At 38.3% G+C, this 25,805-nt stretch overlaps 2 long non-coding RNA genes and 1 other non-coding gene across 27 annotated transcripts in view; 2 read left to right on the plus strand and 1 right to left on the minus strand.

Moving 5' to 3' along the window:
- LOC134297432 (uncharacterized) overlaps nucleotides 1-16,017 on the minus strand; it is a 45,951-nt gene extending 29,934 nt beyond the window's left edge. The window contains exon 1 of one of the 2 annotated variants that reach the window (XR_010004189.1): nucleotides 15,909-16,017. This is a non-coding gene — a long non-coding RNA (uncharacterized LOC134297432). The remainder of the gene's footprint in view (nucleotides 1-15,908) is intronic. The other variant, XR_010004190.1, reaches the window with a different exon arrangement.
- LOC103278377 (uncharacterized) overlaps nucleotides 1-25,805 on the plus strand; it is a 526,052-nt gene that overhangs the window by 344,418 nt on the left and 155,829 nt on the right. For 9 of the 24 annotated variants that reach the window (XR_010004181.1, XR_010004169.1, XR_010004166.1 and 6 more), the window contains 2 exons: nucleotides 609-711; nucleotides 23,050-24,363. The exons of 4 other annotated variants lie outside the window; for them this stretch is intronic. This is a non-coding gene — a long non-coding RNA (uncharacterized LOC103278377). Of the gene's footprint in view, nucleotides 1-608; nucleotides 712-2,854; nucleotides 2,951-16,062; nucleotides 22,431-23,049; nucleotides 24,364-25,805 lie in introns of those variants that run through there. 11 more of the 24 variants (XR_506007.3, XR_010004183.1, XR_010004187.1 and 8 more) reach the window with 5 other exon arrangements.
- mir125b-2 (microRNA mir-125b-2) lies at nucleotides 23,923-24,012 on the plus strand. Its single transcript, NR_129837.1, has one exon. It is a non-coding gene; the product is annotated as a microRNA mir-125b-2 (primary transcript).

Below are 25,805 nucleotides of genomic sequence, written 5' to 3' on the forward strand. Positions count from 1 at the left end.
GTTGTTTGGCAATTCTTTTTTTAAAATAAATTTAATTCAGCTGGCAGAGGTCTTGCGGTGACTGACAATTGTGCTCAGTCACACATAGCTCATTTTGTTTTGAAAATCCCCCAAAATAATCCAGTGCCAATAATGATATACAGAGGATTTATTTTATCTTGGGAAGGCCTAATTTCCTCCAGAGTTTGGAAAACTTACAACCCCTAGAATGTCCTGGTTAGCATGAGGCACTGCACATATGAAGGAGCTGTATTTTCATGTTCTGCATGCACTGAATTGAGAAAGGCTAGGCAGTAGCAAGGAAAGTGAATGCAAATTTTCTCTTTTTTTAAAAAAAAAGGACTATCACATGGAACGCCACATTGATGAAAAAGTAACAACATTTGGAAATAAGTCTCCATAGAGATAATAAGAATTACTTGTGCTTGGCTATTGCACTGACATCCAATATTTTACTATATAGCAGTTTATGTATTGGAAAAGGATTCAGGGGAAATTAAAGTTTAAATCCTTGATAATCTATGGAAACCTTGGGCAGGTCACACTCTCTTAGACTTACCGCCTCCTTACATTGGGTTTTTTTGGTCCCCTTTTCCTCTTTTGGACAGGGCCTGCTGGGTGTCATGAGATGATGCTGGCTTGGCCACTCCCTCATTCTTTCTGAAGTGGAAGGGAAGCATTGCAAGACAAATCCCCTGCCACAACGGAGAGGTAAGTGTGTTTTGGGGAGCTCCAATGGAGCTACCTGCATTTTCTTGCCCTTTCCCCAATCTGATGGGGACAGGGACAAGATGCTAACTCATCTTGTCCCATCCCCATCATATGATGGGGGAAGGTGGGAGGGTATCCCACACAACTGCTGATAAAAGAGCACAGCCCCAGGGGTCATATGAAGAGGTCCTAATAGGAAGACAGTGACAAACTTCCTCTGAATAAACCTTGCCAATAAAGTCCTATAACAGGTCCAGACAACAATTTCATGATCACTACATTATCACCATTTTTAACTATTTCCATAACTGTAAATTGCCCCCCCCCCCCCAAAAAAAGTACTTTACTAGATATCAGCTGATGGGGAAAAGGAGATGCATTCTATCTTTACTTAGAACAAGGATGACCTATGGAGTTGGGACAGAAAACATTATCTAGTTAATACTTACTTAAATATAAGCTCATACAGGATTTGTTTCCTGTGTGGATTGGATTGTGCAGTGCAATGCAATGTTGTATATTTCCACAGATGCTTTTGTTCTGTAAGTATGATATATATTACCAAAGAATAAATGTTGCTACCTTTTAAAAACAGATAATGGTTATGCTTTATGTTTTCCACCACAATTAACCATTCAACCCTGTCTTTTTAATATCTATATTCAGGAAAAAGTCTGATTTAGCATAATGTTATACTTTAGTAGGCTGGCTTGTATTTTATGCCAAATGATTTAATTATAATTTATGAGAGAGTATGTATTTTTTATTGTATTCCCCACTGCTCTTGTTACCATAGATGCATTAAAAAACTGTAAATGTTGTTTTAACTGTAAATGTTGCTGAGAATAGAAGAAAATGAATGTCTTGAACAAAGCATAATTTCGTATTTTAGTTACTGAGTTACTGAAATACATAAATCACTATACATCGTTAGAATAGTATGGTCAGAAGTATCCATCATCATTGGTGTTTTGACTGCACCAAAAATAAAGTAGATAAATATATAAATAAAAATAAAGTAAAAATAAATATTAGCTTTCTGACTGTCTTGTTCTATATACTATTTAAAGTAAAGATAACAGTCATATCAAACATTAGAAAGCATTTTCCCCAAAACGATTCATCCTTTCATATCTGCCTTGTGCAGAATTCTGTTTAAATGCATCAAAGAGTTATATTAAGTGAGACCAGAATGAGCAAAAAATAGGTGACTTAATCTTATTGGACCTGAGAAAGGAAGATGGCCTGAAAAGAGATGTGAGCTAGGAACTATAGATGGAGTAGAGAAATGGAGACCTTATAAAAGGAAGCTTAAAGTGAAATTCCCCAGGGAACAATTGTAAGAAATTAAATGGAGAATTGTGTGGATAATAGACAGAGGAGTGATAAGAGACTTTTAAGAGTCATCCTGAATCAGATCGAGAGAGGAATTATGCCAAGAAAGAAGAACGTCAAAGAGGTAGTCACTTTAGTCTGGAAGAAGGAACAAGTGTTTTAGTGAGAAGCATCTGAAGACAGTTGAGGGTTAAAACTAATACCACTAGAAAGGTATTCATTATCAGTTATGGAATGGGAAGTAGAAAATCAGCTACAAAGAATGAAGCAATGGCTTCACATTTCTATTATAAGGTAGACAACAGGAGTCAGAATTTATTCAGCTGAGCTATAGAACCTTTGGGGATCTCAACACATCGAGGTCCTTCATGTGAAGCAAACAGTGAAGCAACAGTGAAGCAAATCATCAGGCAGTGGGAAAAATCATGGGCTAGTGGGGCGAATCCGTCAGCCAGTGTCCCGCATTGCTTTCTTGCCCATCACACACCAGAAAGCACACTTTTCCAGCCCGTGATGTCCCCATGATTTCCTATCTGAACACAAGTAGTCTGTGTTCAGATTTCCCCCTCTTACCACACTTTGTTAACATAGCCGGCACAGAGTCCCACCAGAAGTAGATGAGATGTGTGTCATATGTTGAGATCTGGTGGGCTCCATGCCAAGTGCATGGGTGAAGTGTTCTAGGACTGGGAATTTTCCCCATGTGATGAGGTCCTTGGTCTGATTCAGTACAGGCATGATAGCTGGTAGATTTGCCACTGTGGGGAAAGCAAGTTAATTCTGGGTTTTATTCCTGCTTGTCCTGTAGCTACTTCAAACTGAACAGAAGCTTTCTTGATGTCAAACTAAGGGCCAGCACTGGCAGAGCTCCTTTCTCTTCAAAGAAGCTGATAGAGAATTGGTGGTAAAATATATATTGGATTTGTTACACCTATACTGGTAGATTTATCTGCTGCACCTGAGCAAATGTTTTATGTTTGAATGAGTGAAAAATACTTCCCTATTATGAAAGGTGACATAAGGATCTTTCCAGCACTTTGACATCTAGTTTGAGTATTCTGTCCCTCTTTTAACTGCAGGGTATTTCTAAGACACCACTTTGAGTGAGAGCATTGATTTAAAATATAATCTGCTATGTACAGGTTGCACAGTCAGTGTAATACCCATATTTACTCAAATCTTATGCTCGCCTTTTTTTGGCTAAATTGCCTTCCTGAAATTAGGGTGTGCTTTAGATCGCGGTATATGGTAATCTTAGTGTTGAGCTAAAGCAAAAGAGAAAACTACTTCAGGAGCACCTGGAGTTCCTATTTGAGAGACATGATCTCTAATTTAATTGCCATGTCTCAGTGCTATGCAATGCTAGGATTTGTAGTTTGGTGTGGCATCAGGATTCTTTGTCAGCCCCCATGATCCCAAACTACATCCCCCATGAACTCATAGCATTAAGGACCACTCGAAGCAGCTCAGTTGGATGGTTCTTGTAGATGCAATGGCGGCAGCAAGGAACAATTTCTCTGCTGCCTCCATTGCCATGGCTTTCAAATATACTCTAGCCTGTGCTTGGTCAGATTTGCTAAAGGTTTTCCGCCAATCGTCGCTTTAGTCTCCATCTCACTTTCTTCATTGGCACCAACTCCTTTCCATTGAGGAGCGATTGTGTCCACCCCCAGGCCATTTTCCCACTCCAGAGGTCAGTCAGAACTTTGCCAAAGTGACAGGAAAATCGCCAAGAGCTGTTGGGACTCCACCCGAAACCATAAGCCTTCTGGGATGGACCATCTTAATGGGCCTCCCATCCCTATGGAAGTTTGGAGTCCTAGCAGGTCTAAGCGTGGCCAATTAGTAATTGGTCCATGACAATGGGACTGTGACAAGTTCCTTTAAACTACAATCACCCTCATTCCACCTGCACAGAAAATAAAGTCCAAAGTGGATCTGGCAGCATGGTTAGGCCAAGACATCATTTGGGACAGACCCATGGGGGGCCGGGCTGTGGCGCAGCTGTTGAGCAGCTGCCTTAAATCACTCTGACCATGAGGTCATGAGTTCGAGGCCAGCCCGTGGCGGGGTGAGCACCCGTCAATTAAAAATAAAAAATAGCCCCTGCTCGTTGCTGACCTAGCAACCCGAAAGATAGTTGCATCTATCAAGTAGGAGATAAGGTACCACTTATAAAGTGGGGAGGCAAGACTAACTAATTTACGACCTGGTATGAGGAAGTGCCGTCAGTGTGGATGATGAAGCAGCTGCTCCCCCCTGTGGCCAGAATCGAACATCCCCTCAGAAGAAGGTTAACTTGCCTCTGCGTGTCTCTCTCTGTCTCTGTTTGATGTGTTTATGGGCATTGAATGTTTGCCTTATGTGTGTTATAATGTGATCTGCCCTGAGTCCCCTTCGGGGTGAGAAGGGCGGAATATAAATACTGTAAATAAATAAATAAATAAATGGAGGCCATGAATTCCTGAGCCACTCCCAACAGGGCAGTTGCAGCATGGATGCTGAAGTCTCCCAGCACTATTAACCGCTGAAACTCCAACACGAACCCTGAAACCACTCTGGCTAGCTCAGGAAGGAACACTATTCAGTCCCAGCCACCCATCCTTAGGTAAATACAGCCAAACGCTGTTGACTGTGGGATGGGGAACCTGGTCAGTGGGGTGGAATCATGATAGACTACTGCAACTCCACCTCCCCACCCCATCTAACCTGCTGCTGCACAGATAATCTTGGTGGACAGAGCTGAGAGAGATTAACTTCTCAGTCTCATCCAGCTAGATATCTGTGAAACAAATCAAGTCAGCATGCTAATCCAGAATCAGGTCCTGGATGGCAGTTGTTTTTCCATTTACTTACCTGGCATTCAACAGCAGCATTTTCAACCTAGGAGGACTGTCACCCTGGTTATCCAGGTTATCAGATTAGGAAACAATTTGGAGGCAATAAGCACTCTATTCCGCTCCCTATTTTGTTTGTGCTGAACCTGTCGCCCCTTCCGCATCTCCTCCTGTCCTGTATGACTCGAATGGCTACCCCACAAATCTGGGGACTTTCTCCTTAGAAAAACACATCCTTCCTGTATAAAATTAGCCAGGCAGATGTTATCTTGAGGACCACCAAGCAGAAGGACAGGCAACAGTAGCAAAATCTGCTGTTCTTCTCCAAACATAATTTACTCTCCCAGCCTTTGTATTTTAAAGAAGGAATTATAAGCATGCAGCCACTGTAATGTGTACCTTTTTTTGGCCAAATTACAAATAAAACACTTTTTTGCCACTACACATGCAGTGGTTTACATTATTTTGTTTCACGGTTTTGAAATTTTAGGTGTGTAGTAGATTCTATTGTGCATTAGATTTGAGTAAATACAGTAGTGATTGTGTTGGACTAAGACCTGTTGAGAGCAATGGTTTGAATCTCTACTTAGCCATGGAAACCCACTGTATGATTTTGGGCAACTCAGCTCTCTCAGGAAAGCAATGACAAATCTTTTGTGAAGAAAACTTTCCAGGTAATTTGCCATGACAGAGTTGGCAAATTTTTATACATCTTAACAATCCGTTCAAGTGTCAGATACCATCTGTACATTATCATAAAAATTTTCTTTCAACTCATTGTAAATTTAAAACTCTTTGCCCAGACCCTTTCCCACTGTTACATTTGTATTTGTTTACCAAAGTTTTGTGCCCACTTAACCAAACATTCTTTCACCTGTTCCTCCTCCATTTCAAATTTAGACAACATTTTATACAACTTAGCAATTAAGTGGCCATCTCCAGAGTCTAGAGCAATTTCAAGTTCAGGTTTATCAATTACAAATCCAAATAAATTCTTGTCCATTTTATATCATTCTGAAAAAAATGTCTGTAGGCAAACCATTGTATTGAGGAGCCTTCAGGCAATAATTCCTCTTTTGTCTATATTCTATACTGGTTGTTGTCCTACACCAACAAGTCTTTATAAGTCAAACATTTCTCTTTCAGGGTAAATTCCCTTCTAAACAAAGCTTTGTGTGGAGAGCATGATAAGGACTTCTTGGTGTAAAATCTTTTCTTATACTTATTCCACACTTGTAATGGTAATCTCCTTATGTAGTGGTTATTGCATTTAGAGTCTGTCTTTATTTTATCATACCATAGATAGACACGAATCCCAAATTTCAGACCTTCTCCTTTTAGTTGTAGTACAGGTTCATTTCTCAGGAACAACAAATTTGTTACACCTTTTCTGAAGAAAACTGGCCATGCCAGATGTGCAATGCTAAGACTTTGACAAAAGGCAGCCAAAGAAAAGAATGGCTAAGGGCTGCACATCCTCAAAGTACATGCCTAAGAAAAGATTTGGGACAACACGTAACGTGCCAAATGCAAAATGTCTGGAAGTACATACCTCTTTCCTGAGTATATTTTGCTTACTATATGAACAATTGCTCCTTACAGCTCTCATGCATTTATTTTTCTGGTTTATTTTCAATGAGTGCTTGTTTAGTGATCTTTACCTAACTGAACTCTTGCACTCAGTTCTCTCTTTTCTTAAAAGACTGCATGTGTTACTATCAGTTTTCACTTAAGACAGTCACAGAAACCTAAAATTCTTTGCAGGAGTGTAAGACAGATTCAAATAATCAGCAGCCAGTAAACACAGAAACGATGACCCACTTATTTAGTTCAGTCCAAAAGGATATGGGATTAGGGAATAATTTCCTTGCCCTTTGTGTAATTGGTAACCATAAAGGAACGTATTGTCTGAACAAGTTTTTTTGTTCTTCCTCCTCTTTTATGGACTAGAATTGAAAGAACATAGATTTCTCCTCCAGAGAGTCATAATTGTGCAAAATATTGCATAACTGCCCATAGTGTTCCTAATAAAATAAGTGTTCATAGAATCAAAGAATAGTAGAGTTGGAAGAGACCTCATGGGCCATCCAGTCCAACCCCCTGCCAAGAAGCAGGAAATCGCATTCAAAGCACCCCCAACAGATGGTTATCCAGCCTCTGCTTAAAAGCCTCCAAAGAAGGAGCGTCCACCATTGTCTGGGGGAGAGTGTTCCACTGCCGAACAGCTCTCACAGTGAGGAAGTTCTTCCTGATGTTCAGGTGGAATCTCCTTTCCTGTAATTTGAAGCCACTGTTCCGCAGAAAACACTCTTGCTTCCTCCTCCCTATGACTTCCCCTCAATATTTATACATGGCTATCATGTCTCCCCTCTGCCTTCTCTTCTGCAGGCTAAACATGCCCAGTTCTTTAAGCGGCTCCTCATAGGGCTTGTTCTCCAGATCCTTGATCATTTTAGTTGTCCTCCTCTGGACGCTTTCCAGCTTATCAACATCTCCCTTCAATTGCGGTGCCCAGAATTGGACGCAGTATTCCAGGTGTGGTCTGACCAAGGCAGAATAGAGGGGTAGCATGACTTCCCTGGATCTAGACACTATACCCCTATTTATGCAGGCCAGAATCCCATTGGCTTTTTTAGCATCGCATTATAGGCTCATGTTTAACTTGTTGTCCACGAGGACTCCAAGGTCTTTTTCACATATACTGCTATCAAGCCAAGCATCCCCCATTCTGTATCTTTGCATTCCATTTTTTTGCCGGAGTGGAGTATCTTGCATTTCTCCCTGTTGAACTTCATTTTGTTAGTTTCGGCCCATCTCTCTAGTCTGTTAAGACCGTTTTGAATTCTGCTCCTATCTTCTGGAGTGTTAGCTATCCCTCCCAGTTCGGTGTAATCTGCAAACTGGATGATTGTGCCCTCTAACCCTTCATCTAAGTAATTAATAAAGATGTTGAACAGAACCGGGCCCAGGACGGAACCCTGCAGCACTCCACTCGTGACTTCTTTCCAAGATGAAGAAGACGCATTGGTGACCACCCTTTGGGTTGGTTCGCTTAGCCAATTACAGATCCACCTAACCGTAGTTTTGTCTAGCCCACATTTTACTAGTTTGATTGCAAGAAGGTCATGGGGGACTTTGTTGAAGGCCTTACTGAAATCCAGGTACGCTACATCTACGGCATTCCCTGTATCGACCCAACTCGTAACTCTGTCGAAAAAAGAGATCAGATTAGTCTGGCATGACTTGTTTTTGGTAAATCCGTGTTGACTATTAGCAATGACCGCATTTGTTTCTAAATGTTCGCAGACCACTTCCTTAATGATCTTAATGTGAGGCTGACCGGACGGTAATTGTTTGGGTCATTCTTTTTTCCCTTCTTGAAGATAGGGACCACATTCGCCCTCCTCCAATCTACTGGGATTTCTCCTGTTCTCCAAGAACTCTTGAAGATAATTGACAGTGGTTCTGAAATAACCTCAGCTAGTTCCTTCAATACTCTTGGATGTAGCTGATCTGGCCCTGGGGACTTGAATTCGTTTAGAGAGGCCAGGTGTTCCTGGACAACTTGTTTCCCTATTTGGGGTTGGATTTCCCCGAATCCTTCATCCATTTCATGTTGCTGAGGTTGAATATGGGTTTCTTTTTGTGAGAAGACCGAGGCAAAGAAGGCATTAAGCAGTTCTGCCTTTTCCCTGTCCCCTGTCACCATCATCCCTTCATCTCCTCGCAGAGGCCCTATCGCCTCCTTGTTCTTCCTTTTTCTACCAATGTAAGCAAAAAACCCTTTTTTGTTGTTTTTTATGTCCCTGGCAAGCCTGAGCTCATTTCGTGCTTTAGCCTTGTGAACCTTTTCCCTACAGGATTTCTCCCCTTTTCCACTTCTTGTGCATGTCTCTTTTGAGTCTTAGCCCAGTTAGAAGTTTTTTGGACATCCATTCTGGCTTCTTTGCACTTGTCATATTTTTTTTTCTTTGTTGGCACTGTTTGCATTTGCACCTTAAGTATTTCACTCTTTAAAAACTCCCATCCATCCTTAACTCCCTTGTCTTTTAATATTGGTGTCCATGGAATGCCGCTCAGTATTTCCTTCATTTTTTGGAAGTCAGCTCTCTTAAACTCCAGAATGCGTGTTTGACTTGTCTTAGTTTCAGCCTTCCTTTGTATGGCAAATTGCAGGAGCACGTGGTCACTTGCCCCTAAGGATCTGGCCACTTCAACTGAATTGATCAGGTCTTCCACATTTGTTAAGATTAGATCAAGAGTAGCCGATCCCCTTGTTGCCTCTTCTACCTTCTGGACCATAAAATTGTCTGCAAGGCAAGTGAGGAATTTGTTGGACTTTGTACTCTTGGCCGAATTTGTTTTCCAGCAGATATTGGGATAGTTGAAATCGTCCATGACTACTATATCTCTTCTTTGTGCCTGTTTGGTCAGCTGTTGACAGAAGACTTCATCAAGTCCTTCATCCTGATTCAGAGGTCTGTAGTAGACACCCACGACGAGATATTTTTTAGTTCCGGTTTTTGATGTTGCTGTGTTGATGACTAGGGACCTTATCACATTGACCAGATCAAGTGTTCTAGGATTATTACAGCCTGCTTTGGGGATGGAACCCTATTCCTGCCCTCACATGACGTTGTGTGACTTCTGGCAGAGGCCTTGCCCCCCAACCTGGGTGGAAATATCCCTGGATGCTTCCCTCCAACCAGCACACTTCTTCCCAGTTTGGTCAATGCTTCCCTTGTATGATGGGGAAGTGTCGCCATGCTGGAGCAGCTCCTGGGCACTGAAGTCACCCCTCATGCCTGCCATTTTACTACACTTGATGGCAAAACGTCATGGAGGGTGAGGGGCTCTGCCATTTGATAAGATCATAAATTTATCTACATTTTTTAAACTTTGGAATCCACTGAATTAGCTGAACATGTATAACAGTCATTTGTAATGTTTTTTGGATCCCTGGGTTTTGGATCACAAATAATAGGAATCTTATGAAAACCTACGCATGATGCCCCTCCACAGAAAATAAATAGTATTTGAACAGCATTTTCAAATTCACAGCAGGGAAATTCTATGTTTAAGGTAGAAGGACCATCTTTTTCCACTGCTGATTGAGTTTGTAAACACCTGATGGCAGATAAATGTTTATACCTATTAATGAAAGGCAATCAGGGATGGGCCCATCTTGGTCTCTCTAAGGTAGGAATTCCAAAGTCTGAGAGAAGACAACAAGAAGGCCCTTTCTCACTTGTTCCCATAAAATGAGCTTAAGAAGATAGTGAATCAGAGAGAAAAGCCCCTCCAAAAGACCATAGAGCCCTAGCAGACTTATATAGGAAGACATAGTCCTTTAAATAACCTGGATCCAAGCCATATAGGGCTTATAGGTCACAACCAGCACTTTGAATTGTACCCAGAAATAAGCCAGCAACCAATGGAGCTGTTATAACAAGGTAGTTGTGTAATTATTAAAAGCAATTAAGCACAATTTAAAACAACATTAAAACAACATATGTAAACATTAAATGACTATCGGTGAAATGAGGTGAAATACATAGTTTGAAAATTATGCCATAAGTAAATTTTGTATAAAGGTAACTATATGCATAAATCATGGCATTTTCAGCCAAAACTGTAAATCCAGGGTAAAACTTTGGGGTTTATCACAGAGCTTCTCAGATCCATTCCATGGACAAGTGAATATGTCTGCACCACCTCAGAAGGCCAGCCATCCCTGATTACCACTGCTGCTATTTTACTACCCAGACATTCAGAAATACCTTTTGTCATGCTACTCAGAGAAGGGGGTGGTTCTTTTTTTGATAAAAGTTAAGTACAGTTTTAACTTTTAACAAAAGTAACTATCCCCCTTTTTTTGAGTAGAATGCTGAAAGGTGAGCGCTTAATCCATCCCATGAGAACTTTAGAGAAGCATTGACGTCCTCCTCCTACTCTTTTTGTTAAAGCACAAGTTCTAGGCTTTATGAATGCCTTGGCAGGAAAAAGGTGATGATGGTAGTATTAGCTCTTGTGTGCTACCCTTTCTTGGCATGTAGGCCAGATAGAGTCAGTGCTTCTTTTAAAGTAGGCTATCCCTGCCCAGACAGACGAAGCTCTCATTGTAGTCTGTCTGAGAAGAATTTAAAAGTGCCAACCCCCTTCATTCTACTTGCTGTGGCAATGGCTCTTTCGTGCTACCCTGACTTGATGGGGAGGACAAAGGGATGGGTGCTTCTTTTACAATAGACTTTCCCTGATTGGAGTTTTTGCTGTCTACCAACCAAAGAGGAGGAAGAGACAAAGCAGAACAGCTAATTGTCTACAGGTGTCCTACTTCATTTCCTCCTCCCCCACTTTCTCTCTGCCTTCTCTGGCTCTAAACAACCGAGGGTGGGCAAAGAACCTCCTTGTTTTTCCTGTTACCTTCCCTGTTTTTTCATTCATCACTTGTGCAAAAGGCTGACATCATCTGATGATTCAGTAGCTTGTATTAACTGATCATTCCCTTTGGACCTCAACTTCCTTTTTATATCACAGCCAGTTGACCTGAAAGTAAACTCAGCCTTGGTTGTCACCCTTTCTAGATGCCTCTGCTGCAAATGGTTTCTCCTCTTTTGACCACAGTGAAAATATTCAGCAAAAGAGGTGAGCAAAGAAACACCAGGGACAATGTAGGAGATTTGCTAGAGAGGCAGGTGTTTCTTGTCTTTTGACTGCCTCTCTGGTTCCACTTTGATGAATGACTGCTTTTGGTTCTCTGAATCTGTCCTGTTGGTTTCCTCAGGGAAGGTGGAAAGAAGGAGGGTGAGACAAGAGAGTCACTTGTGGATTGGGCGTCAGATACCAAAGAGTCCATTTAAGAGATCCAATCATGAAAGAAGCACTACCCCCTTTGCTGTCCTCCCCAAAGCTAAATAGCTCCAAAGGTTGTTGCCACTGCCATTTTCCTTCCCATGATTCAAAAAGTCCAGAAGTGGTGCCCTGTCAGGTAGTAGTATTGTATCAACCTATGTATAAGTCAAACCAGATATTTCGGCTCGGGCATACACTTTCTGGCATACACTTTTTGACTTACACACAAGTATATACAGTATGTGAAAGAAGGTTAAAACTCTGGGGAAATGTGAGTGTGAAATTAAAACATGACTTTGTTTTCATTCTTCAAAATTACATTTCAAAATATTTCAAGAGACGCTAACATTGACCAAGCAAGGACCGTGGTGTTGTATGTAGATTCTGCAGGTACCGAGGCTGATCTTCACTGCTGGTTGAGTTTGTTTAAAGAGCTTTTCTATTCACCTTTGATCCTTAGTGATTTCTCCAGATGCACAAAAGTGAACAATGTAAAAAATCTTGCTGCTTCAGCAGAACAAAATCCAGCTGGCAGGGAAGTGAATCTGCAAGTCATTGGTTACAGCTGTGTTTCGATTTATGTGATGGTTGAAAAAAAATTTACCAGATTAAATAGCAAAAGGAAGGCTCTTTGTTTAGCCCTTGTATAGGGAATGAAAGTGTTTATGGTGCTGTTTCATACACAGCCTTTGCAATGTAAGTTGGACAAATAGCCTTATTCAAAACTTTTTCAAAATGTTGTACATTCAGTCTTATTTTTTCACAAAGAACTATATGTTTGATGAGATGTTCTTGTCATTTTGCAAATCTGTTAAAGACCTTCAGTCTTTGAAAGGCTTTACATAGAATTTCTGTCTTATTGGACTATGCAATTTAGCAATGAACAGTTGTTTCCTTTGGTTTATTTCTTGGTGATGATAAAAATGCATATTTTGGCATACCTAGAATTGCATGTTGAGCCTTTTTAATGCCTGTTAGCCTTTAATGACTCTGTATTGCAGAATTGTGTCCCATGTGTTTTCATTTTATAGAGTAGTGTTCTGCCAGCTGTAAGACTGATGAACACAAAGTGCAGGACAGTGTACACATATAACTTTCAATATATCCAGTCTGTGTCTGGAAATATCTCTGTATAGTTGAAAATGTTGAAAAAAATTGGTCTAGAAAGTGAATAGGATTGTTTTTAAGAGTTAGGCATATATGAGTTAGGCATATATAAGAGTTAGGCATTATAAAAAAGAAAACATCCTATAGTGATATGCTGGAACCACTAATTTGTCACAAAACTTCTGTTCTAACTATGATTCCTTGTTGCACCTGAGGTCAATTTGATGACATCAACTCAGCCAGGATTTCATTCACATGGCCATGTCTAATCATATTAATTTGAAAGAAACATTATTCCATTTTATTTTGTTATGATAAATAAAATATTATTCAAGTAAGATGCTACAAGACCATAGGATGCCATTACCAGCTGCAAAAATGCTTCAAATGTGCTTGCACTATCTTACAAATTAAACTTCTCCATAGGATTATGAATATGCATTTAACTGTGTATGTGAAAAAATGTAAGTGTACTGAAAGAGTTTTGCATAATTTGCAGCATTTTTTTTCATTGTAATAGTTGTGGACTTCAATAGATATTTATTCCCTAATGGTCTGTTTGCTTCAGTTTCATTTTATTGTGATAAAGCTTTCATTGGCTGGAAGGTTGATTTGATTTACATTTTGACCAGTAAGGCATATTTCAAAAATAAGTGCCCAAATAATATCAAGCACAATGACTTTAACTGTATGTTGTAACTGTTCCTCTATAAAACCTAATTACTTTTTCCAAATCCATGTTATTCAGCTCTTTTCCAAAGGCTATCCTTGATTAACTTCTTCAAAATGCTGGCAAGAGAGAGACTGAAATACCAATGTTAAGAGTTCTCCTCCAAGTCAAAAACGAAATCCAGAGAGTGTGGCAAGTTCCATTGCAAACCATCCCCAGAAAAAAAACAGAGAAACCCTTAAAATGTTGTTAATGAAACATTTCCCCTTTTATTTTCCTCGGTGGCATTGTTACATTCAAAACCGTGTGACAGAAAACCAGGGAGATGCAGAATAAATAACCATAATGTATCGAAAGCAGACAAAGGTGTGATTGATCTGTCTGGAATTGGCAGACTCTTTCGCTGTGTCAGGCTGTTTCTTTGATCAATGAAGGTACAGCCTCTGACCTTAAAATCAATGAAATTGATTGAAAGGGAAAGGAGAGTAAACCATGAGAATGCAGGATGGGCTTTAACCTTTACTGGTTATAAAGGTTTGAAATATTAATTTTATGCTTATGCTCAGTAATTGAAGCTTTGTTTAAGGCACTTCTTTCATCATAGGCAATGAACCGACCTCCAAAACAAAGCCATCCATTATTATTACAAATGTTTCTCTGCAGTTGTGCCTTTACAAAGGATTCTTCATACAATATCCATGCTTATACCCCTCAGATAAGGTTGCACATTTCTGCTTTTGCAAATGAATAATGCAGATTTTAAATGAAAAATAAAGAAATATAAACTCTTAATGCTGGTGGAAGCAGCTAATGAACTGCCTAACTGTAACCAGACCAAATGCTTCTTATAAGCATAGTCCTGTGAGTAGTGAAAGTAAGTGGAAATATGTGTGTATGTGTATGAATGAGTGAGGAAACATTTTCAGGCATGGAAAGATGGACTATTTTTTCTGCATGAAATTTTTCTGTACAATTACTGAATATTGTAGGAGATACTGTAAAAGATATACTAATAGGTTAAAGTTAGAGTTGAAAGGAGACAAAGGAAGACACATTGTATAAATGTATATTGCAGTTAATGTTATTCAACTGCAACAACTTGATTTTAGAAAACAGTATTAAATTATACCCCACCGCTTTAGGTAGTATCAACCTAACAAAAAACCATATTTTTTTGCATTGGTAAACTACAAAATGCAATCAATTTTTTAAAAAGGAAAGAAAAACACATATGAATATTCTGTTAGCACATTTCAACAAAATAGATTGTTTTAAAGACAACCTTTAAGGGTCAGGGGGAGAGGAATCAAGGTGTCTTTGCAAACAACATGTCTTTTGATTTGAATATACTGCATTCAGTATACATGAATGAAAATAATAATATTCAAAGTAAATTTTCAACATAATTATTTCATCTGTTTTATCAAAAGAAAAACAAAGAAATGGAGCAAGGCAGACTCTATCCTCCTATGCTAATTCTTTTCTGCATCTGTCTGTCTGTCTGTCTATCTACTGTCATCTGGAATACCAGCTGGAATAATTGTTCTGTGTTGTCTTTAATCAATACAGTCTTACATTACTCAAGTGACTGTGTTCTGTATGTTTGAAAATTCTTTAGTTTGGGATGGTAATTAGAAAAATAAAAGAAATGTATATTTAAAAAACCCAGCCCAGCATTGATTGAAAAATTGTGAACGGACGAATTAAACATTTTCCCTTTCTGTCTGGCCAAGCTGTTATTCTTTCAAGCATTTCTTCCCTTGTTATCTTAAAATTACAGATTTTAGACAACTAATTAACAGAAACATCATTTCCACGCATACTCATTGACTCATTTTATGTTTACTTACCTGAGAGTAAACCTCACTGAACTCAGTAGTACATTTATAAAATTATGCTGTACATCCTTCTAAATTCTGTTGGCATTTATACGTGTATTGGAGTTAATTGGTAACATTCAATTCATATTGTTTCTTATATAACCTCAAAACTGATTGTAAATAGGAAATACGAAGAGCTGGCAGCAGCCTATGCTACCCGTTTATTAGTACTGTGCCTGAATCATTCTTACTGTACGGTGTCTTTCAAAGCAGACACATTTATCAAAACCCAAAGACCTCACATTATTTGTAATTTAGATAAAAACACAAATCAATCTCAATCTCTAATTAAAGCATTTCTCAGATTTTCCTTTCATATCTATAGGTTTCTTTGAAAATCAAAGGAAGAAAAAAAAGAATGAAGAAAAGAAAGATAACAATGCATTACATATAGCTATTGAATTTAAAGCCTATCCATCGTTGTATGCATCCTGCAATCTGACAACTTTCTTTCTCTTAAGTCTTCACCATTCCTTTTTTCCTGGACTCAATAGCAAAACATAGCTAGAATATCACCTCTGTTTTGGTAGCTTCAGCAATGGCCGCTTTTCATTTTGCTTCTTCATGTAGAAACGGTGTATGGTGTATTTCTACTCTGGAAGCAAGTGCTGTCCCCTTGTGGGTGATGAGAACAATGTTAAGCCTTGCATGTATTACATTCATCAACAAGCTGAGTAGTACTCTTCTTACATTCTTCCACATTTATCTAAAATTCATGCTTTGCTTGCTGAAAAGCATTTCTATCTCTTGCCCTTTAAAAAGAAGCATAAAGGACAAGACTGAAAGTTTATTCTATGCTTCATGCCACTCTTAAAAGCACTTTACTTTGAGAGTCTAGGAAATGAATCTCATTTGGACCCTCCAGACTGGTTGCCATATTGCCACTAACATGAATTTCCACCTGAAAAATTAATCTCTTTCAAAGTGAAGACATATTTTCCAAGGGTGACTTTATATTATAGAATTAATGCAGATTGTCACCATTTTAACTGCCATGAACCAATGCTATGGAATCATGGGAGTTGTAGTTCATTGTCTTCTCCACCAAGGAGTGCTGGTGTCTCATCAAACTACAACTTATATGATTCCATAGCATTGAAACATTGTAGCTAAAGTGGTAATCATACTGTATTAATTCTAAAGTGTAACTGCAGTCTAAGAGTTTATTTGTTAACTTGCTCAAAACCCCAAACATAACTATTGCAAATATATTCATGTATATAGTATTTTTTTGTCATTGGATATAAAATATAGACTCATAGAACCATAGTTGGAAGAGACCTCGTGGGCCATCCAATCCAATGCCCTGTCAAGAAGCAGGAAAATCATATTCAATTTAGTGTCTCCAAGCACATCACATGATCACCACCATGTTTATTCAGAACAAGCCCTATTAAAACTAACAGAATGTTATCCTTAATAACTGTATTTCAAGCAGCGATAGAAGGCACAGCTCAAAAACACTATGCATATGAAAGAAATGTATAGTAACTATCCTTCAACCCTGCATTTTTCAGCAAAATGGATTTCACTTAGACTGGATTTCTATGCACAGAAAACTAAAAGTGAGTCCCACTGGACACAGGGGCTTAAGTGCTGTGTTTTTCTAGTAGACTAGCATAAGAAGACTTTCATCTCCTTTTTCACCAACATTTTCTGTTGCCTGAAAATCTACTACAAAGGATTGCTTACATATAAGGGCATATTTTGAGGGCACCAAGGTACTGAAAGAAGCTAAATGGGAAAAAACCTACCATATTTTAAAAGAAAAAAATAGAAGCCATTTCCTTATCAAGACAACAAAGTTCAGTTGAAGGCACTGGATCTTAGTTCCAAGTAAACATGAACAGGAATGTACAAGCAGTTTGCTTAGGCCTTAATAACTTTATCCACAATGCAGAGGTTAAATGAGCCAAGGTTTCTCTCTCTTTTTTTAAATATTTTATTTTTTATTTTAACATGTACATAAAAATGGAAATCAAAAATAAAAAACCATGTTCAGAAAGAAAAAAAAGAGAGAGAAAAGTACAGTAAAAGTAACAAGAAAAAAAACCCACCCTAGATATCCAACGTCCACTTCTAACTCCCCTGCATTGCTTTATAAATCTTCCTTTTGAACATGCAAAACTTTTCGACAAGCAACCATAAATAACCTGAAGTCTAGGAATTCCTGTAAACGTAAATCATAAAAGCTCAATATTACTTTTTAACAAATGTTGTCTCAGCTTATTCCAGTCTGTCCATTATCTTGGTGAGATATTCTGTGATACTTTTTGTGTTAATAAGTCCATGTTTTTAATGTCAATTAGCTTCAGCATCCATTTTTCTATTGTGGGAATTTCTTGTGTTTTCCATACTTTGGCTATGCATATCCTGGCAGCTGTTACCATATAAAAAAAAGTTACTATATAAAAAAAGCCAAGGTTTCTCTTAAATAATCCATATGATAAGATAATATAGGATAATCATACAAAAAAAGTGTTAATGTCCAATTTCTTTTTAATGGTTTTCAAACATAATCTGATTTTCTCAGGATTATACCCAACTGCCATTTTCAATCCTACTCTGGTGGGATAAATACGTGTTGCGTTTAACTGCCTCCAAGACAGATAGATGCAAAAACTATTTCTAGTACCTTATTCACATTTCTTACCCATTGCATCCTTTCATCTACAGTTTCTTGAGAGAAATTTAGTTAAACTTGTGATAGATAACAAGCAGATATGGAGAGGCTTATAGTTTCATATGAAGACCAAGATAATGGAAACCTATTAGTTCGACATATTCTAGCTGTATATATTTACAATAATACTGTTTGAGAATTGTTTTCCTTTTAACAGTACTTTCGAGGCAGTACTTCTATAACAAAGGCAGAAAGGTGCACATAGCTTTCCAACAGCTAATAATGCTCAAATTATATCCCATACCATTAAGCTTGAATAGAAAATAGGGAGCCAATGTATTAGATCTTCTGTGATATATGAAATATTTCTTTTCCCTCTAGAGATTAGCAAAATATGCAATGCTTGCTATACACAAAGGTAATTGTAGTTTTCTTATTATATTAAAAAGGAATATATATAACCTTGAATATAGAAAATATGATTTAGGAACTGAAAGTATCATCCCTAAGGTCAACAGGTTTTCATGGATAAGAAAGACGTTTTTAATAGGTTGCACGATCAAAGTAGTATACATAGATAGCTGTGTATGCAAAACTGCGACACAGAATGTGATAAGTATTTTATTCATATTTAAGACCTCATCACATGGAGGCCCTTAAGCTGAGAGACAGTGGGAACATCTGTGGAGTAGTGTGGTGAATCCAGACAGTGTGACGAATTGTTGACTAGATCCCTGCATCACACTCTTGCCATTCCATACTGTTATTTATCTGTCCCCGGCTTGTCCTATGACAACACAGGTAGTTGCTTGTGTTCTCCGGAAAGGTGCTAAGCATGCTGCAGAGATGCAGCATGGACAGAGCCAGCACAGAGTGCCACCAGAAGTAGCCCTATGCCATGTGATGGGTTCTGGTAGGCTCCATCCTGCCTGCGTCCTAGGATAGGGCTGAAAGTCTATGTGATGAGGTTGTTAATGAATAGTTGTGACTGGCTCATCTAATGCTGCAGCTCCCTTCATATTTCCAGACTCTAAAAATTGCTGTGCTTAATGTTAAGCAGTCTTCTTTGACCCACCCTGCTGGTTCCACAAGCATCATAATAGTCATATATATATAAATACACACAGAGAGAAAGAATATAATACATGAGAAAGAAAATATCAAACACACTCTTATATATTCACTACCTTTTGAAGCATAGTGTATTAAAATCCAAGATATATACACAAACCCAACCAGTCCCCATTCTTCTAGGTCACTTTATGAAGTAAGATAACTGAGCCTTTAGAGATGTTCAAGGGTTAATGATTAGAAAAGTGGAATCAGGAAGGACCTTAAACCTGGGTCTATGACAGCTGTAATTGAGCTGATTGATTACGACATCTGGGCTATTGATTTAATCTAGTCTGCCTTTCCCACTGGCCCTGATGGCTCTCCCAAATGCAGCCTTAGCACTTGAACCTGGTTATTTCCCCCTGTCACCTCCTGAGGATAAAGCCACATCTCACATTGTAACTCAGGTACTTCAAGTTTTGTGGTTGTTGTTATTCAGGTGCTCTTAAGAGTCACCAGGTTACTGTTTTAACTACAGGAGATACTGAAACAGAAAGATAGGGAGAACGTAATAATAACAGATTCAAAAAAAGAAAGTGATTTTTAAATTTAGTATTTACATTGTTGTTTATTATGTACAAAGCTCCCATATAGACTTTTCTCTCATATCAAAGAAATATATAGATATCACTATAATTTGTCTACCTATGTCCTGCGTTTTGCCCTCATGGGACACAAAGTGACTTAGTACAAGCCTATAGCAAGATAAAATCTGGTGATTGAAAACAACTTAACAGCAAAACACGATTAATTTTTAGGCCTGCAAAAACATTTTAAAACAATAAATATGAAATTTCACACCCATAGAATGGTGTTGCTAAATGTATGCAGGGCATTGTGGCAGTTTTGGAGGGAAACAGCAGGAATAGCATAGATAAGACACCAAAATATTAAATAACAACATATGAATAAATCTGTGTAAAAGAAGATTACAGGCTTTGTCTATGTGCTATTTCCTGGAAGTATGGTAAATCCCATTTTTCCCAGTAGGGTTTACTTCTTCATAAGTTTAAGTGTGATTCAGCCCAGCACAAGAGTGTAATTCAGATCACAAGTTTGCCAAGTAACAGGTGATGGGTGACTGGTTTAATATGAGTGTAGCTGTAAGGAATCAGAATTTGTCACAGGCAGTTGATATCAATACGTTCAAGCCAAGTGGCTCGTGTGTTTCAGATTTTCTTTAAAAGTAAAACAGTATGAAGCACTGGATATCATATTCTTTTAAGATTATCAGTTTTCTAAATATGGTTTCAAGCCTGTTTTTGTTGCATTTGTCGTTAGAGTTCTTTTCCATGTCATTTTTGGGACTGGTTATGTCTGCTTTTTTGGCATTTGAGATAATAAACCAAACTCTTCTTGTCTACCTTGAGGCAAGTTAAGAAGTTATGGTAGTACTAATGGATGAGGAGTGTTTTCTTACTGTTTTCTTTTAGAAGAAGACATATATTTCGTTCTTTACAGTTGTTTGTGGGACTTTCATTTTGTACAAATGAATGCCTTTCATGTTAGCTGTCCTTTTAGGCTGCCAGGTGCCTACCTGAGTGCATTGTTGCATTGAATGAAAACATCTCACTATGTGTCAGAAAGGGGAGAATTTTATGACAACAGAGTAGTACTCAGTATGGTAACTGAAAAAACCTATACGCTAAATCATTCTGACATAACATTCCTTTGCTATTGAATTGTGTGTCATACGTATCTGTACCTATCTTATCCAGTATATTCTTCAATACATCCTTCAAGATTTATCTTTCATTGACAAAGGTACCAGTTAAAATGCATTAAACAGTCATGCTTTATGGAACTAGTATAGTGCCTAGAATTTCTGTACTTCAGCTAGCAAATTGCTTGCTGAGTTTTACATATTACCCGGTATATCTGTGCCAAATGTGGATGGATGGATGGATGGATAGACAAACAAATATACAGATACAGTAAAAATTTCAAATGGACAAACAGAATGAAAAAGCCTATGCACAGATGTATTGCTCTCATACCATATAGCTGGACTCCTTTTATTCTCTCACACACTTTCCACACCCACCCACAATATTCTCTCTCACTCACAGACACAGAAATACTAAGGTTGTCACAGATTTTAAATCCAGTGATCCATTCCTTCTTTGTGATCACTCAAAACCAGGCAATACTTCAACACATGACTATTCTTCCTTTTAAGTCGCTGCCTAGCAGAGAAAGAGGAAAGTGTGGGGAGGAGATAGAGAGAAATAATGCAAAACAATGATTCCCATTAGCATTAAAATAACTAATTTGAGCTTTCATGCCATGCCTTAAAAATCTCAGCCTCAAAAAACCTTGCAACAACTGGAAGAGGCTGCTGGTTGTGTGCATGCCATCCAGGAATCCTATCCACTTCTGAATACAGCAAAGGGGAAAAGGTGGGGAAGGGGGGAGATGAAGAAGGCGTAGAATAAATTCAAAGTCTGTTAAAGAATTGCTGGCATTATTTCTCCTTACATCACGTGTGTATGTGTGTGTGTATGTGCGTGTGAAAGAGGGAGAGAAAGAGACACAGAGAAGGAAAGACACTGAGAGAGAGAAAGACAGAGTGAAAGAGCCGGGCTTCTCTGTTCTTCAGGAGGCAGAAGACCGAGGCTGAGCATCTATGGGAGCGCTTGGTTTCCCCCACTGCCTTTGGAGATGGGTCTTATTGATTTGGGGGAGAAAAGGGGGGAGGGGAGGATGGGAAGGGGAGGACCAGCCGGCAACGAGCTCCTGGCAGCAGAGAGGCATTTTCTTCCGGAAAGATGTCAAACAACTGAGAAAGAGCCACGGGAGCAAGTAGCAAAGGGTGGCCAAATCAGAAGAAAGAGGGAGCATGGAAGGCATCCCTTACGAGTCTTATTTTCCCTTCCAGTCCTTTTTTTTCTTCCTTCCCCTCCTTCCTTCTTCTTTCTCTTCCAACATCTGACCTGATGCTGCAGTCCAGTAGGTCTGACAGGGGGGTGGGGAGGATGAAAGGGAGCAAGAGAGAGATGCCGGAAAGAGAGAGAGAAAGAAAAGAGAGAGCATGCCAGCGTGTTAATGTTAATTATGAGTGCAGTGAACATTTCAGCCCCCTCCACAGGCAACCGCTCTGAGTCAGCATCCCTTGTTTTGCCTTGCCTTTGTATGTGTGCGTGCACGTGTGTATGTGTGTGTGTAATGTGTGTATGTGTGCATGCATGTCTCTCTCTCTCTCTCTCTGTTTTCCTACATGTGTGCATGCCTGTCTGAGCGTGTCTTGTCCGTGCGCGCCCGCCCATAGTCGTGGGAGGTAAAAAACCCAGTGAGGAGCAAAGGTACGTTGGAGAGCAGCTTACCCCCAAAAACGAAAAAAATCTGACTGATTTCCATCTACTGAGCATCAGATGAATTCCCTGAGGAGGATGGGTCTATGGGATGTGGGCTGTATGTGTGTGTAATTATGTTAATGTCCTATTTATAGAGAGGGGGACTTAGATTATTTTCCTTGCCTTCCTGGTGATTTTGGAAGATAATGGTTTTGGAAAAACCATCCAAGGGTGCTTATAGAAAGTGATGTGATATATATATATATATATATATATATATATATATATATATATATTAAAAATTTAGAAATGATACAGTGCCTTTTCTTTAACTGTTGCCTGCCTGAGGCATAAGAGTTTGAACTGTAGTGCAGAGCAAGTGACAAAGGAAAGATTTGTAAGCGACATGAGAGCTTTACCCGAATCAAAATATTGAAAGCAGTACAATATATCGGACTGGGTCCAGTATTGAAATGGAGGGGGTGGGGACTGGGAGTTCAAAGAACCAACTGGGAGGGGATCAATTAGCAAATATTTTCTTTTCTTCTGTATCACTTGACAACTTGTTTTACAACTAATTATTTTGATTACTGTTATTTTTCTCTCTCCACTTTTTTCTCCTTTAAAGACAGTGCATCGGGAAGAAAAGCATGCAATGAGCTATGTCCAGCAGACTACTTCAGTGGCCACGACATGTATGGCTTCTGGTTCTTTGGTTCTTCTGCCGAACACCATGGATCTGTTCCTAAAGTAGACATTTTCTTTTCCATTTCACAAATGAAATGAAATGCCGAAGGAGAGAGAATGTGGATCTTTTCAACACCATCATGGTGTTATTAAAAATTCTTGGACTTTCCAAAAAAGCAAAACAAAAGTGAAGGAGAGAGCAGGGAGACCAGGGTCTTTTTTCCTTACTTTACAAAGAATGTTTTTGTGAATGTTCAAATGTGACTCAAATATCCTGGCACAGAGAATTACAAGTTACTAAAAATCCCTGTGCAAATTATGAGGTGAAAAGCAGATCTGCATTCAGAAGGCAGAAGCATTTTTTTATCTACGGATAAAATATTTTATATGGGACTGAGAGGGGAGGAAAATACCCTTTAAATTGTACCCAATGGAATGGCTTTAAGAAGCAAAATGTATCAGGGCCCACTATAAAAAATGATACTGGGGATGTAATGCTGAACTGTTTGACCTGCCTTTAAGACACTGGAAGAAAATTGTATAAAATTCTGCTTGAAACAGATTTTAATCTGCATTTAGCTTCTTTCTTTCTTTTTCTTTCTTTCTTTCGCACAACTTTGAAAACCTGATAGACAAGAGGCTTTTTAACAAATCTTAGTAATGTTGCTCATGCAATAAACAGCCTATTATGACAGTGTTACTGCTGCCTATTCATCTTATAACTTCCAAACCTACGAAAGAGATATTTTATCAAAAAAACAACAACAACCAAACCCAATCTGATTAATTGAAGAAGAATTCTACTGGATCATATCAGACTTTTCCTAGTCCCTGAGACCCTAACTTGTGAGGTTTTTAGTAACAATCACAAGTCAGGCTCTTGGGACCTAGGCGGAGGGGAACCAGCAACTTTGGACTTTATTGATTAACTTATCTGCAGTATGAGTAGAACCAAAAATATTTGTCTATGGGGGCGGTACATGAAATGACAATCAGATGTTTTGGCCTATTGGGAAAGGCATTGTACATAATACAGATGGTAGCATGTGATGTGCAGATTTCTTTATTCATATGCCTGTATTGTACTCCTACAGTGCAATCCTATATATGTCTATTCAAAAGTAAGTCACATCGAGTTCAATGGGATTTACTTCCTTATACATATGTATAGGTTTGCTGCCTTAATGTTCTCTGCTCATGAAAGACATTGATTTGTTTTTGAAGAATAAAGGCACACAGATATTTGGTAATAAAATTATTGTTGGTTTGTATATAATTTCCATCCTGAGGCCTAGCAAACAGCTTTTTTCTTCTTCTTTTTTTAATTTATCTTTTAGAGTTTTAGTTAAAATGCATATGAGCATTTCTCTTTTGTGTAATTTTGCTCCTATATATTTGCTCCCAAGTATATTACAGCAGTTCCACACTGAACTATAACATAAAACTAATGTCAAATGTACTGTGCTTTCTTGCAATTATGTTAATCAAACATTTCACCCAATACTGCTGTGCTCTGTTTCTTCATATATCATTTACCTTACCTGAGCTGTCATATATTAAAATAACTTGGCTTTTAAATCATGTCACAACTATGGTGAACTGTTCAGCAACCTGATGATAGAAAGTTATATAAGGATACATACATTTACAATTTGTATAAAACTTACAGTAATTATTTAAAATAACCAAAGTATATATATTACTTTACCATTTATCTTTATAATCTATACAGTACACATGTATTTTTCAACTGCCAGTCCGACAAAAAAATTCAAACTCTGCAGACTGAAACAAAGGCTTTGCACATCCAAAGTATTCAAACAATTTTCCATTTTCGATTATATTTTGACTTTTTCCCTACTTGTGTAGGTGGAATTGTTATAATGTCAGCATAAACAGTGTTATAACAATACATTGTTCAGATACGAGAGAATGATTCAGTGGTTTGTTGGGTTTTTTAAATTGCTCTAAACTCTTACAAATAAATAGGATATAAAGCTATAGCATCTTATAAAACAATAATTGATCTTATTTTTACTTAACCACATATTTACATTCTTGATCTAACTATAATTGGACTGATTATAAGAGAAAACTGCATCTAGATCTATAGTATTGTAAGCAAAACAATTATATTATGGAAAATGGCTATCATTTTATTGATTAAAACCTAACATAATGTAAATGACTCCTTGAATGAATGATAACTTTCCAGATACATTAAGATAAATGGAAAGACAGCAATCTAAGGTCCGTATTGATCTGCTTAATTAGACTAGAAAAGACCAATTGAATCAACTGCTGAATGGTAATCTACATGTTTGCAAACCCCATTGACCCACTTGCAGTTAGATTAGACCTACATACATTTGCCCATCCAACTTTCTTTCTGCAAAATCTCTGATCATTTGGTGAAACTCCATATATATACATATAATTTTATATAAATACTTTGAAATAATCCAGAAATATTTCATACTGTTCTTTTTGTAATTTTTGGAGGCATCTAGGAGCATACATTTAATCAGTCAGTCAGTCAGTAGCCTTTATTTCGGTCAACAAACCATTGGCTAGGATCAAGTTACAGTACAATGATGGAATACAGCATTTGAGTAATTTATGACATTGCATTTGGCTTATGGTTAATAACAAGTATGTACAATCTCTATTGGTTATTTGACTATATAATCTAAAACA

Source organism: Anolis carolinensis, chromosome 3 (genome assembly GCF_035594765.1).
Source record: "Anolis carolinensis isolate JA03-04 chromosome 3, rAnoCar3.1.pri, whole genome shotgun sequence".
Lineage (NCBI taxonomy): Eukaryota > Metazoa > Chordata > Lepidosauria > Squamata > Dactyloidae > Anolis > Anolis carolinensis.